Source organism: Solanum stenotomum, chromosome 11, assembly GCF_019186545.1.
Source record: "Solanum stenotomum isolate F172 chromosome 11, ASM1918654v1, whole genome shotgun sequence".
Taxonomy (NCBI): domain Eukaryota; kingdom Viridiplantae; phylum Streptophyta; class Magnoliopsida; order Solanales; family Solanaceae; genus Solanum; species Solanum stenotomum.
Window position 1 is genome coordinate 23,826,639 of NC_064292.1, and position 11,781 is coordinate 23,838,419.

The 11,781-nt window shown below is 30.4% G+C and overlaps 1 protein-coding gene and 1 pseudogene across 3 annotated transcripts in view; both read right to left on the bottom strand.

Annotated features, from left to right (window-relative positions):
• The window catches only part of LOC125844725 (MAP3K epsilon protein kinase 1-like), a 468,061-nt gene extending 467,902 nt beyond the window's left edge, over window positions 1–159 (bottom strand). Inside the window, exon 1 of one of the 3 annotated variants that reach the window (XM_049524054.1) lies at window positions 142–159. The gene's annotated coding sequence lies outside the window, so the exon portion shown is untranslated. Of the gene's footprint in view, window positions 1–27; window positions 50–81; window positions 98–141 lie in introns of those variants that run through there. The other 2 variants (XM_049524055.1, XM_049524053.1) reach the window with 2 other exon arrangements.
• A 10,651-nt stretch (window positions 160–10,810) lies between these two features.
• LOC125845776 (uncharacterized) overlaps window positions 10,811–11,781 on the bottom strand; it is a 20,617-nt pseudogene continuing 19,646 nt past the window's right edge.

The window sequence follows — 11,781 nt, forward strand, 5'->3', positions numbered from 1 at the left end:
TCCTCCTCTTCCTCTTCCTCTTCCTCTTCCTCTTCCTCCTCCTCCTCCTCTTCCTCTTCCTCTTCCTCTTCCTCTTCCTCTTCCTCTTCCTCCTCCTATTCCTCTTCCTCTTCCTCCTCTTCTCCCTCTTCCTCTTCCTCTTCCTCTTCCTCCTCCTCTTCTTCCTCTTCTTCTTCCTCTTCCTCTTCTTCTTCCTCCTCTTCTTTCTCTTCCTCTTCTTTTTCCTCCTCTTCTTCCTCTTCTTCTTCCTCCTCTTCTTCCTCTTCTTCTTCCTGTTCCTCCTCTTCTTCCTCCTCTTCTTCCTGTTCTTTTTCCTCCTCTTTTTCCTCTTCTTCTTCCTCTGCTTTTTCTCTTCTTCTTCTTCTTCCTCCTTTATCTGCAAAAATATGCTTTTATTAAGAAGATCTATCAAGAAAAATTTATGAAAAAAGAATATCAAAATATATATATATTTTGAGTTTTTTTGTATTGCATTTGTTTTGTTTGATCTTTGAATAAACTAAAAAGAGCATTATTGATAAGTATTAAAATCACTTTGCGTCCATTCTTAAACTGCGTTTAGTGAACCCAAAGTGATTGTTTAAGTCAACAACTTTCGTAGTTGTCCAGGAAACTATCAAAGTTATTTATTGAAATAATTAAATATGACGTTTGTTAATGTCCAACAACTGTCTATAGTTGTCCGGCGATAGTAGAAGTCCCAACAACTAGTGCAGTTGTTCGATAGTTGTATTCTATTGTTGGTCAATTGAAGAATTATAAAAATTTGTAAAGCTACTAAAATTTTCTTACTATTGATGATAGTTGTGAAACAACGAAATAGGTGTAATAATAAGTATTAAATATTCTTTAGCAATTTCAAAGTTGTTTGATGAATGTCTCACTAGTTGAAATATTGTGTGATGTCTTCAGGTATTGTGTCCATCTATGGAAGATCAAATAACAATAATAGCAATTGATTTACATAGTGAATGGGTAGAGAATCCTACTCGTTATACTTGGCGATCAAAGGGTCAAGAAACGGTACCAATAAAGATATGTGAGAATATTATGTGTAATGAGTTGGTTGAGATAATTATTTCTAGGTTTAAGTTAAATTGTGATAAAGATGATCTCTCTATTACTTACATTGAAAAGCAAAAAGGACCTCCTTCTAGGATAAGGGATGATCGTGACTTACGATTATTTTTTAAAGATCGAAGTAGACCCATTTTAAGAATATATGTGGTTGAAAGGATAGCAAAAATTAAAATAATGGCTAACAAGTATCTGGGAAACAAGTTATTGGTTCATCAAGTTGATGAAGATACCTCCAGTGTCACCGCGGACAATGGAATCGCAATGGTCCATCTTCGAAGCAAAATGTGTTCGTGTTGAGAGTTTGATTAGGACAAAATACCCTGTCAACACGCTATGACATAAATTTGGAGATGAATATGGCAAGATGATTTACAAGTTTTCCTCTTCATATTATAAGGTAGAGTCATATATACTTGCATATGCAGATTCAATTTATTCGGTGCTAGCTGAAGAATTTTGGAATCTTTCTCCAAAAATTTTAGGGAGAGTAATACCTCCACCTGAAAAGAAAACTAAACCGGGAAGGAAGCGGATGAAACAGGTACCTACTATAGGAGAAGTCGTTTCAAATAAGAGAAATAAATGTTCTTTCTGTAAAAGATTTGGCCATAAAAAAGCCACATGTCCTACCAGATCAAATGGAATTGTATAAACAAGTAATGGTGTAGTTTCATGACTTTTTGTCGTATTTATAACATGTACTTAATGATACGATAATAATTGAAGATCGATCTAGCCATTTTGTAAATTATTAAGCATAAACTAAGTCGTTTAATAATAATTGAAGATCAATCTAGCCATTTTGTAAATTATTAAGCATAAACTAAGGCGTTTAATAATAACTGAAGATTGATCTAGCCATTTTGTAAACTATTAAGTATAAAATAAGTCGTTTAATAATAATTGAAGATCGATCTAGCCATTATATAAATTATTACGTAAAACTAAATCATTTAATAATAACTTTAAATCGATTTAGTCATTTTGTGAATTATTAAGTATAAACTTAGTCGTTTAATAATAACTGGAGATCGACTTAGTCATTTGGTGAATTATTAAGTATAAACTAAGTCGTTTAATAATAACCGAAGATCCATCTAGCCATTTTGTGAATTATTAAGTATAAACTAAGTCGTTTAATAATAACTGAAGATCGATTTAGTCATTTTGTGAATTATTAAGTATAAACTAAGTCGTTTAATAATAATTGAACTTCGATCTAGCCATTTTGTGAATTATTAAGTATAACTTAGTTGTTTAATAATAATTGAACATCGATTTATTCATATTGTGAATTATTAAGTATAAACTTAGTCGTTTAGTAATAATTGAACATCGATTTAGTCATATTGTGAATTATTAAGTATAAACTTAATCGTTTAATAATATAACTGAACATTGATTTAGTCATTTTGTGAATTATTAAGTATAAACTAAGTCGTTTAATAATAATTGAACATCAATCTAGCCATTTTGTGAATTATTAAGTATAACTTAGTCGTTTAATAATAATTGAACATCGATTTAGTCATTTTGTGAATTATTAAGTATAAACTAAGTCGTTTAATAATAACCGAAGATCGATTTAGTCATTTGGTGAATTATTAATTATAAACTAAGTCGTTTAATAATAATCGAAGATCGATTTATTCATGTGGTGAATTATTAAGTATAAACTAAGTCGTTTAATAATAATCGAAGATCAATTTAGTCATTTGGTGAATTATTAAGTATAAATTAAGTTGTTTAATAATAATTGTAGATCGAATTAGTAAAGACAACAAACAGTTGCAGGAACAATTGAAGTAATTGTACAGACAACTAACAGTTGCACAGAACAACTGATAGAGTTGTACAAACGACTAAACAGTTGCACAGAACAACTGAAGGAGTTGTACAAACAACTAAACAGTTGCACGGAACAACTTAAGGTGTTGTACAAATGACTAAATAGTTGCACAAACAACTGAAGCAGTCGTCCAAACAACTACAACATGGGAAACCAAATCTGTCTTTTGCGCATAAGAGACAAGATCTCATCAACATGCTACAAAAAAAAAGTTGACAGTCAATTTAATATCAATAAATAATTAAATAAATTAAAAGTTGGCAGTCATCGTCTTTTTCTTTTTCGCTTGAATGTTTATTGCTACTCTCATTACTTTTTTCTTCACCTAATAGGTCACTGATGCTCTTACTATTTTTTTCCATCTCACTAGATTGCTTGCCACTATTTTCATCACTTTTTGCTTCTCCTAATAGGTCACTGCTGCTCTTACTACTTTGAAGTGTTCCAGTACCTCTTTTCTTAGCAGAAGTATAGCTCTCAGCAATTTCTCCAACATCTGGGTTGGATGAAGATGTTCCAATTGTCTTCTTATATTGACGCATTATATATATCTACACTAAAATAGTTTTTTAAAAAATTAGTGAATAGTATAAAATTAACTTAATAGGATCAATAGAAAATGTGTAATTGTAGTGCATTAAACATCAATAATTATATTATTTGTCCTGCTACTAATTAATTGATCAACAACTGAACACAGTTGACCAACAACTGTCATAGTTGTGGGAACAACTTATCTAGTCGTCCGACAACTACTTGCAGTTGTTGGACCATTTTGTATCCGAAAGATATGCTTAATTATTTCTTTAAACAACTTCAATAGTATCCAGATAACTACGATAGTTGTTGGCGGAAACAACTAAATTGGATTCAATAAATTCATTAACACAAAATAATTTTATACGGACTGAAAAGCTCTTTTGAGTTAATTTCAACTTCAAACGGAATAAATGCAAAAAAAAAAAAATTATAGATAGATGATAATGATTTTTCTCTCTATGAAACCCTAGTTTTAATATTTTGGAAACAGAAAAGAGAAAAAAGTTTACCTTGTATGATCAGGAAAGAAAACACAATAGAAAAAGTTGAATGATTTCGAAGTTGAAGAAGAAGCAAAAAGTTTGAAATTTTTTCCCAAATTTTCATCCCTTAGTCTCCCCTCCCGTCAGTCGTGTCTAACTAAAAAGAAATTCTTCAAAAATTAATGGAGGTATACAATTTAGTCTTTAAGTTTTTATCACAATTTTAAAAATGTTATTTTAAGTCCTTAAGTTTTTAAAATTAATAGTTTAGTCCTTTTTCATTAATATTAAAAATCAGAAAATAGAGAGAAAAAAAGGGGGACCGATTTGTCCTCTTTTTTTAATTGAGAACTTATCAGACATTTTAAGCCCATTTCTCCAGATTTCTAGGCCGATGTACAGTAAACACAGTTCAAATTAATATGAATCATAATTTATAAAGTTATATATCCATTAAGCATAATTTCTAACAACAAACGACAATGAATAAATAAGAATAAGTTTTGATTTTCACCTTTTGTGGAGCAGATATCTACGCTCATTCCTACGATAAAATCAAGAAAGACTGAAGATAGAGTTGAAGATATTTTCGTAAGATGATATTTAAATATAAAAGAGTAGTGTTCTTGAGAATGTTCGTGATTTTTTTTTTACAAGCCAAGAAAACTTGTCGTCCTGTTTCTATAGAAAAAGTTTTTTTTCTTTAAGCTTTTCCTTTGGATTAAGATGAGACATTTGAAATTTGAATGTTTAGCAGAAAGAGATGGAGAAGATACAAACAATTTTTTAAAGTGAAGAAGGCATTTTCATACCATTTTCGTGGGGTGAAAATTGATATGTTCACAAAAATGGCATGCATGGTCAGGGACTCAAAGCAACTATCATTATTGAAGGATTTTTCTTGAAAGAGGAAGAGAGGGATGTCCCGTGCATTTAGGGTTTCTAAATGATATTTTGCATTATTTCAATTCAACAAAGTTGGGCTGAAATTGAACACATTTAACATTAAAAAAATAAGTGGGCTGAATATGGTCTTTGTTTTGGTTGAACAGATTTAAAACTTGACATTTTCTTATTTTAATTGGTTTGCATTCAAGTTTTAAAATAAGTTATCAAATTGTAATTTTGATTGAAGAAAAAAAAAACAATAAGAAATATTGACTTGGACACTTCAAAAATTAATTCACGTAAATTTGGAATGAAGTAGATTATTTAGTTTGTGTATTTTTATTTTATATTTAAAAAACGAATTTAGTTGATAAATTTTATTAATTGAAAATCAATTTCGAACTCCCAACTTTCACATTTAAAACAAATTAACAGTTTATATTCAACATTTTTCTTCTTATAATCGATTGCATTTTTAAAAAATTAAAAGAATTGTTAATTATTTAATTTGAAATAAAATACAAATATTAAATAGTTAAATAAATGTAAATGATAAGGGTACAATTAATTATTTTTTAAGTTTAAAAAATAGAAACAGTTATTTCTAATCCTAAAAAAATCCGTTTAATTTTTTTAACATTATAAATTTTAAATTGAAAATAACTAACTAACACAAATTAATATTATTTAAAAATTAAATTTGTAGAATTGAAAATTTTGTGGACACAAATTAATATTATTTAAAAATTAAATTTTTAAAATTAAAAATTTTGTGGTGCTGACACGTGGCACTTTTTCTTCTCCTATTATATATAGATTTATTATTATTATTATTATTATTTATATTTAAAAAACGAATTTAATTGATAAATTTTATTAATTGAAAATCAATTTCGAACTCCCAACTTTCACATTTAAAACAAATTAACAGTTTATATTTAACATTCTTCTTTTTAAAAAAAATAAAAGAATTGCTGATTATTTCATTTGAAATAAATACAAAATATTAAATAGTTAAATAAATGTAAATGATAAGGGTACAATTAGTTATTTTTAAAATTTAAAAAATAGAAACAAGTATTTCTAATCCCAAAAAAAATCCGTTTAATTTTTTAAACATTATAAATTTTAAATTGAAAATAACTGACACACACAAATTAATATTATTTAAACATTAAATTTTTAAATTGAAAATTTTGTGGACACAAATTAATATTATTTAAAAATTAAATTTTTAAAATTGAAAATTTTGTGGTGCTGACACGTGGCATTTTTGCTTCTCCTATATATTATAGATCGATGATAAGGCCTGTTTTGTAGTCTTTCCTCCCCTCAAATTGATTTCCTTTGAGCTTCTTATATAAAAATTAATAACTAGTTTAATATATCTTATGTAAATAGTTTAGTAAGTAAGAAACTTGAAATAAAATGACAACAATCTATTATAAAGAAGACGACATTAAAGCAATGTTGATATTTAAAATATAATTTTAAAATAGTGGAAATTATAATAAAAAGATGATAATCATAAATATAATAAAACTTATAGTAATATTAATAATAGTGTCTAATAGATATTACTGTAGCAATAGTAATAAGCAAAAATAATAGTGAAATATAAATTATTCGACTTATTAAAATTTAGAAGCTCAACGAAATAAATTAGAAGAAAGGAGAGATAAAATTGGGTGTCAACAAAGGCAGAAATAGAAAGCGTCAGATGCAAGTGTTGAACCTGAAAAAAGAGAGTTTGAGTCCCTAAACATGCAGGAGGATTAAACAATTAGTAAGTATGATAATCGAATCTCTTTAATTTGATAATAATATTAGACTTCTTGGTGAAGAATTTACATACAAACGGAATGTGGAGAAAGTTCTTGCGACTCTTCCTGAGAGGTTTGAATCTATGATTTCCTCTCTTGAAGAATCCAAGGTCCTGGGAAAACTTTTATTTGGTTTACTAATGAGTGCTCTTCAAGAACAAGAGCAAAGAAGGACTATGAGACAGGATAAGATCACTGAAGGAGCATGTTTTGTACGAAAGTAAATTTTTAGTAAAGAAAAGCAACAGTTCAACCAAAAGAATAAACGCAAGCATGATGGAGGAAACAATAATGGACATGTGAAGCAAAAGTTCCCTCCGTGCAAACATTGTAAAAGTACACATTCGAAGAAGTATTGTTGGTGGAGAGTAGATGCTATATGCAGAAATTAAAAGCAGACAGGGCACATATTCAAGGTCTGCAAATCAAGACCAAAGCCCTCTGGACCATTGAAAGCACAAGTAGTAGAAACTATAGATGCACATGAGGAGAAAAACTTTTTAGTTTCATACTTTTCAATCAATGAATCCTTTTAATCATGGATTCTTGATAGTGGTTGCACACGTCACTTGTGCAATGATGCCGAAATGTTCAAATTCCTTGATGATACTACAAATCTAAAGTAAAAGTGGGAAACGGTGAGGCAATAAAAGTCAAAGGCAAAGGTACAATGTCTATCTAAACAAAATTAGGTATCAAAACTATTCATGATGTTCTGTACACATGATATGAGTCAAAATTTGTTGAGTGTTGGACAAATGCTTGAAAATAATTATTCTCTGCATTTTAAGAATTGTGAATGTGTTGTTTCTGACTCTTCTAGAGTAGAATTATTTTATGTCAAGACGAGCAACAAAAGCTTGGAGAAGGTAGTTCCTCCTAGAACATCAGAAATGTGGAAAGTTTCATGCATAATGGGTTGTTAGATGTAGTTCCTACTTCTTTCTGTTGCATTTGAGTATGTTGAGTTTGGAGTTGATGTTTCCTCCTTATTTATGAGCATTGCATGCATATTGGGCTGATAGAGTTAGTTCACCCCTCTTGTGATGTTTTGAAAGCGTTTAACTTGGAGTCGATAGTTCCTCCTCGGTTGTATGCATTGCATTGATTAGGTTGGGTTGTTAGTTTCTCTCTCGTCCTTATAAAACCAGCTTAAGATCTCATTCGAGGATGAATGGTCCCAAGGAGGAGATATTGTAACACCATGTATCCGAAAGAGGGAAATAAATCAGACGGGAAGGAATTTCAGGTGCCAACCACGGCCCGTAGGTTGAACCACGAATCGTAGGTGAGGTCTGTGGGTTGACACTAAGCCAAATTTCTGGAACCCCCAAATTCAAGGCCTCTGATGTCCAAACAATGATTCACCAGGACGTCCCGTGGGTCAGACCACCGCTCGTTGACTCGGGTCCGTCGATGGGTCACTAGGAGAAGGTCTGAGCATGGACCACGGAAGGGACCTACGGACCATAGGTTGGTCCACACCCCGTGGTCCAGGGTTCCGTCGATGATCGAATTTCTCTGTATCTAGTGATGGTTGTGCAGGACGGACCGTAGGTCCTGATGAGTCCTGGATTTGGACTCATTTATGACTTTGTTTTTATAGATTTAGTGTCCTCAAATGCCTAATTTGTGTCATAAATTGATGTTAAATTCTTGATTTTCAGGTATATGGATTGAGGAACAAAGCAAGGACACTAACTGGCAACAAGGAGCAACACAAGCTGAGAAATGAGAGACAAGGAGTGAAGACCGGCAAGACTACTCGGTGAATCTCCGAGTCACCCTTAGACCGCTTAATTTTACAGAATACTGAGCCTGAAACGGGGAAAACTTAGACGAACTGCTCTCTCTATCGGCGAATCACCGACTGAATCGGTGAAGGAAAATGGTACCACTGAACGCACTGATCAAGACCAAGACGAAATTGAATTGTCGAGCTAAGGGACTGAAAGGTGCATCACGGAAGTGATTTGCGATCCCGATCTAGATCGCCTAAAGAATGAGGAAAAGGTGAAGAAGAAAGGGGCGATGGACTGGAACAATTAGCGAGTCGCCGACTCGGCGATTCCCGACTTTCCTCGCCGAATGACCGCAAAAAACAGCATCTCAGATCATTATAAATTAACTTTTGGAAGAGAGAGAAGGCATTCAACCATTACATAACGAAATAGTGAGAACAAAAACATTGTTGTTGTTGATTTTAAGAAATTTAGGAAAATATATTTTCCATAAAACATTTTCCGACATCCTAAAGTGATAAAATATTTTTGGCTCATAAAATGAGTGTTATCAAATTTCAAGAGGCTATTTTTCAAATTGTTGTATTGTTTACATTTTAATTTATTTTTTTCATTGGTGTATATTTAAAAATTATTCATTATAATAATTGATAACTTAAAATATTTAAAAAAATTCATTGCACAAAAATTGTGATAGATAATTAACATATATTAGCTGAAATGATTTGTAAAAAGTAATATAAATCACAATGATTAATAACTTAAAATTTAAAAGGCAAAAAAAGTTTAAGCGATTCTTGAAATTCTATAGTGCCACACACATGGAACAAAGGGAGTAACATATACTCCTCTATTTCAGATTAAGTGAATTTTTGGGACTTTTTCACGGTTCAAAATAATTGAATTCAAAGTTCAAGATGGATGTTTGAAATTTTTAAAATTTTTGTCATTTCCTTTAATGAAGTTTTATATTTTTAAAGAGATAAATTAGTGACTTACAAAATTATATTTATGATTTCACTAATGGTAATAATGGAAAATATGATTTTAATTATGTTCTTGAATGTTTTTTTATAGGTGCATGTGCACTGCCTCGTAAATTCAGTTAGTATGAATTAGAGAGAGTATTATTTAAAAAAATATTATAAATTATAATAATTAACAATTTAAAATATTTAAAAGACATGTAAATAATTGGATCACTCTTGAAATCTATAGTGTCACATAAATTGGAAAAAGAGGAAGTAATTAAGATATATTATTGAAAATGATATAAAAAGTATTATAAATCAAAGTGACAACTTAAAAAATAAAACACATAACAAATTTTAGTTGACTTTCGAAAACCTATTACTACGTAAATTGGGTAATTGCGGGCAACATATTATTTAAAAATTATATAAAAAAATACTATAAATCACAATAATTAATAACTTAAAATATCTAAAATTGTATTAAAAATTGATTAAATCTCTAAATTCTATCCACATTATATAAATTAAATTAAAAAATATATATGTTGGGCCAATTCTAATATCTCTCTCTCTGCGCGCGCGTAATAAAGTTAGATATAGACAAGGTGATGTGGCACCTCTCTATGACCTCTATTTCTATTCATCTTTTTCTCCTTTTTAGGGCATTTTTTTTGTTTTTCTCATCTTTTTAATTTAGTTATTATTTATATATAATTAATGTTTTTGTTGTAAATATATTATATTAATGTGGATATACCTAATTTCAAGGTGTAATTTCACTATTATGTGTAATAATACTCACACCTCCACCATCTCATCATTTATCTTCCACACCCTTTATCTTCCCCTCATTCTCAAGAATTAATATCATGTTTATTGCTATCTCTTAGTATGCCATTTTATAACAATACTAGATTAGCTATGGCCCATGCTAAGCACGGGTCCAACGTGGTTGGTTTTGTTGTTTGCTTTTTTTAATTGTAATAACAATATAAATTACACAGTTGAACTACATATAGCCAAATGTCTTTGTACCAACATGGGTAGAACATGCAAAAAGGATAAACTCATATACTATCTTTAAATAATATTGATTTATTCTTACATCAAGACAGCTAAAATCAACACTAATACATACTAAAGTTTAAACCGACAATATCCAAGTGTACATGTACAATATATGCATAATTAGTAATATATTAAGTGCACAAGACAATTCCATAATCAAACATTTTAGACATAGATCAATAGTCTTTGCCTGAATCTTCTTTTATTCACCAGTCACATATTTCTTGGAGTACTTCACAATGACTTGCTTTTGGACATGCTACAGTTATTGTAGAACCTTTTCAATTCTTCACAGAAATGAAGAACTCAAACAATGTTGAGGCAACGCAGAACCTCTCCAGAATCCATGATTTCAGGAATTTTCCACACTTTATGACAAATATTATACGTAGCCATATCCATTTTGAAATTGTATCCTCTGTTGTCCCTATAGGACCATGAACATAGAAGTGTCACAATTTGCTTGCAAAAGGGATATAAAATTTAGTGCATTGGTAATTATATCTTGGTAAAGACCCTAGCTGGAAATAAAGGAACCAAAGTCCTTACCAGACTATCTCTTCCAAAGAAGCAAGCTCAAGAAAATACTTATTATTCACCTTGTCAGGATTGGATGTAAACCTGAAATGAAAAATTAACACAATCAATCCAATATGTTTTTTCTCCAAATGTTACCAACTTCTATACCTTTTCAGTAATTTTCTGAAGCACCGAGCGCTAAGTGAGGTTGTTCAAGAGTAGAAAGCAGGAGACCAGTAAAGAACTTACACTATTAACTCTAGTTAAAACTGCACGAGCATAGTCTTCTCCTCTTCTGAAAGAGAGAAGAAAACATAGTGAGAAAGGAAACTTCTTCTGTTTACCAGCTAGCTTACTTCCCGTTAACTTTCTTATATAACCTGTGTTGTTTCCATTCCCATAAAGAGATGCAATCAAAATTCAATAGTGGCTCACTGTGAAGACGTTTTAAGGCCTTGCTATCGTACTTGCACTCTCCTCTTTTCAGGTACTGTAAAGCACAGATTAAAGATTCAACATCAGAGCTGACAAGTGTTATGAGGAATAACATAGTTTTCGGTATGAAGGATAATGTTTTCCGTGGAAAATGTTTTCCTAGAAAATGTTTTCCTGAAAAACAAGTTAATTTTTGACTTATTTTCTCATGTTTGGTTGGTGAGTAGAAAATATTTTTCGAAAAAGATTTTTAGTGTTTGATTTATGAATGAAAAATATTTTTGAGAAATATCATTTATTTTTACTAGAGTAGAAAGTAAGTTTTGAAATTGAAAATAGTTTTTAAAAACAAACTTAAATTTTTTTTTGGGGGTGGGGGTG